This window comes from Coffea arabica, chromosome 4e (genome assembly GCF_036785885.1).
Source record: "Coffea arabica cultivar ET-39 chromosome 4e, Coffea Arabica ET-39 HiFi, whole genome shotgun sequence".
NCBI lineage: Eukaryota > Viridiplantae > Streptophyta > Magnoliopsida > Gentianales > Rubiaceae > Coffea > Coffea arabica.
The window spans coordinates 37,858,742-37,862,887 of record NC_092317.1 but is presented as its reverse complement, the minus strand read 5'-3'; positions in this window follow the sequence as shown (position 1 = coordinate 37,862,887).

Genomic DNA, 4,146 nt, shown 5'->3' with positions numbered 1-4,146 from the left:
AGGAGTGCATGGATGAATTTCGAGGACGAAATTCTTTTAAGGAGGGGAGATTGTGATACCCCAACTTTTAGGATACTATTGTTGTTTAGCCTCAAAGAGAATATTACGGTTTCTTCATTTTATTTTATTTTTTTACTGACTAGAAACCCAAAATTCTAGAAATAAAGTCTAATCAAAACCCTAATTTCATTTGTGACTGACCGTTTTCTCAAATTTCTCATATTTCAACCGAAACCCTAAATTCAATTTATGGAATTGTAAAATCCCTCACATTTTCTTAAAAATGCCCTTTTAATTGGAAATTATGATTTTATAATAGCCCTACCACCCAATCACCCCACAATAAGTGCAAATGAACATGAAAGCAAAGGTTTTCACTTTTCGTTTTCAAGTTGGAGCAAGTTAGGGTTTTCACGTTTTTTCGTAGGGTGAATTTTCAGTACGGAGTGAGGATCAAATTTGGTAGGTACGAGTGACTTTTGGATGAGGAAATATTATATGATTTGAAATGATAATAATAAGTTAGTGATTAGAGGGTAAAAACCATAGTATACGTGATTTAAGAAAAAACGGCTCGAACCGACGGGTATCGATCACTACCAATTGAACCCACCACTTGACCACCACTTTCTTACTACCACATATCCTTGATATTTTTGCAAAATATCCCCCCCATTCTCAGCCATGTGGCCGAAAATTACGGCCAAAAATGCATGGAAAGAAAAAAAAAATTTGGATGGCTTTGATGGTGACAAGTGTCACTCACCTATGGTCACTTAACCAACCTCTTGTCTTGCCTTCTTATCCCTTAATTGAGCTCATTTTCCCTCATTTCTTTCTGTTTTTGGCCGAGAGCAAGAGGAGCAAGAGAGTGAAGAGAGTTTTCCATCTTCTACCTTGAATTCCACCATTTGAGTGCAACCAAGAAAAACTAAACCGATCAATCACTAGTTGGAAGCTTGGGAAGCCTAAGGAACCAAGAATATCAAGGAGAGGTGAAGGATCATCCTAGAAAGGTCTTGTCTTGAGGTATGATGGCTAATCAACCATTTCTTCTCCATTAATCATGATTAAGTTGGGTATTAATGTCAGTATAGTGTTTGTGATGCTTGTTTCAAAGAGTTTTGATGATTGGATGGATGACCTTTGAGTTAGGGTTTCTTGTGGGTTAGGTGTTGTATGATGCATATATGTGGTATATGATCTTGTAAAGGTAATAGTAGTGGTAATTTCAAGGTAAAAATATGAATTATAGCTTGAAATAACAAAAATTCCAGATTTCTGGAAATCTTAGCTTCAGTTCTATCCGGTTCTATTTCATCATGTTAGAAGCTGAACTAGGCTTAGCACAAAGCATGTAAGTTGTATAGAATGACATTTTATGGTTTCCTACAAAATTTCAGCTCAATCGGAGCAACGTAACCTGTGAAAAGACAAAAATACCCTCACTGCCCTAGGATGCATCCAGTGATCCGTTTTGGACAGTTCATCCAATTGACCGTGTCTATTCACTATGATCCGTGCCGATTTAGCCATTTTCCAAAATATGAAAGTTTTATTACTTTGTCTTAGCTTTTTAACGCCTCCAGGATCGCCTTAAACGGACTTTGGTAGCTTGAGATATGGCCATTTAAATGTAGTGCGGTTAACTGGTCTATTAGTTGGAATTTGGTTCTGTGAATTGGGAATTTGACTTGGTTACACTGGAAATTGGACTGAGTGGTCTACATCAAAATTGTAGCCCTATGTTTTAGCTTCGAAACGGTATAAGTTGTACCTCAATCCGATAAGCATAGCCTCGGATGTGTCCATTCCGTAAAAACACGTCAAATCTGTCTTTTGTTAAACGTCATTTCCGCACATGTCATTGGCTTGATTTTTGTACTTGTATTACCTTGAGCCTATTGAATGGCTATTGTGATGAATTTATATTATGTATGACTTTGGGATTGGCTGAGGAAACTAATGAAGCTGTAAATGGCTGGAAAATTAGGTAAATACAAAGGGCATGCTGCCCAAATTTACGCTCGAGGACTAGAGAAATATACTTGCAACTTGAGTAAGGGTTAAGAGTGATTACCACTTGAACTATCTAGGATATTTGCGTCTTCTTTTTTTCTGAGGTATATAAGTAAGGATTTGGCCGAACTTGTACCCTTGAGAAATACAACCATGACTACTAGAAATACGTTTTCCTTGTACTTTCGACTCAAATGGCATTTCCAAGTATAAATGTTACAAAGTTATATAGTTTGAAAAGCGAGCGAGTGTTTCACGAATATTCTCCAAGTGAATTTCCATTTCTTGATTCTTATTGAACGAAACGTCTAAGTTTCGAACCTTAGTAGATTTTTAAAGTTCTGAAACAAAGTTTTATCGCAAATTTGGACTCCGAAGCCGGAGTATAACCTAGACGTGATTACTAGGGGCACTTCATTTTGGTGAGTGTTTCCAAATACCTGATTGAACTGGACACTTGTTTCCAATACTTGATCAATATGATTAAATGATATATGATTGGTTTGATCGGGTAAGAGTGTACTTTATCGCACTTGCCCTTATTTGATATACTTGTTTATTGTTGAAATTTATTTGATATACTTGTTTATGATGTGCGCACTTCCTGAAATTCCAGAAACTCTGCGGCAAGTTACTCAAGTCGTGCCGGCAAAGGCTTGGTCGATTGGGTAACGAACCCTGGGTCTCTTGATTGTCGAGTGGAGTGATATCTCCTCGACTAATCGGTATGCTCGAGTATTACCACCCGTGTTTATTGAGGATTTTAGGCCCAGTAGGAGGTTTGAATGGTGGACAGAGAGTAGTGTAAGTAGTGCTCTGCTGGATTGGTTCCTTTACTTGAAAGTTGACGGAGTGTCAACTATTACGTGATCAAGCTCCTGATGATGAAATGGGATGTTGGCTCCTGAGAGCCATCCATATCCTTATGCTTTGGAATGATTATTGCTTATTGGATTATTGTTTATTCTGAAAACTTTTACACTCGCTCATTTTGAGATTGCTACTTGAAGTGTTATTGCTCGCTTTTATGAATTCTTCATGCTCGTTACTTTGCTATATCGAAAACTTGTACTTATAAATAATGGTCAATTTGCTATTTGGAACCTCACTGAGCTTTTAGCTCATTCCACGCCATTTGTTTTCCTTACAGGGGTACGAGCGAGGCGTGAGACATGTACAGACTAGCGTAGTCTAGTTGTTTTGAATTTTGTAATTGTACTCGCACTAGTCGCTTGATTAGGGTTGAATGTACTGAGAACTTAAATCTTTTGATGTATTTGGGACTGTATGGATGGTTGAGATAGAAATGAATGTATTCGTATGTTCCAAACTTTGGTACCGTTATTTCGTTTATTATTGAGGTTGCACTTATTTTAATTGATGCGAGTGAGTGAGTCCTGGCGAGAGCTGGGCAGGCGGTCTGCTATACCCTAGGCTACGCCCAGGGGGAGGTGGGGCCGTCACAGACTGTTTTAAACTTGATTTCATGAAGAAAATCAATTTTTCTTGTGTTATTAAACCCCACTTTTGAGCCTTGATTTTCGAGTAATTAAGGCTCTCTTTCATGACATTTTTTTTTAGTATTGCACAAGTGCACAATCTTCCTTGTTAGCAAGAGGTTTGTATGTAATAGTGTGTGATAGTCAATTATTATTTGCTTAGGCTCTCAAGGGGACGTTCAAGAGGATCTCGAAGTGGACTCCTAAACGCTTGTTTGAGCACTTACTCCCTTACTTTGATTGGTGAGTGTCAAGTGCATGACTTGTTGCAATAATATGAATTGCATCTTATGGATTGAATGATTGATAATTGTTGAGTCGAGTGTGTACTTTATTGTACTCATACTTTTTTAACTGAATGAAATACTGAATTGTTCATGACTGAACTGTAATTGATTGACTGAATGTCGTTGGAGTGAATCTCCTCGACTCATAACTGAACTGAACTGAACTGTGGGGACGCCCAAATCTCAATTGGCCGACCTTGCGACTCGAGCCAGCAAGGGCTTGGTCGAGAAGCTTTGTGAACCATGAGATAACTGTAAGCTTGATTTATTGAGAGATCTTGCTTGGCCTACTTGAGTAGTAGTGCCTTTTATTGAAGTGTGGGCCTGGTGTGATGTATAGT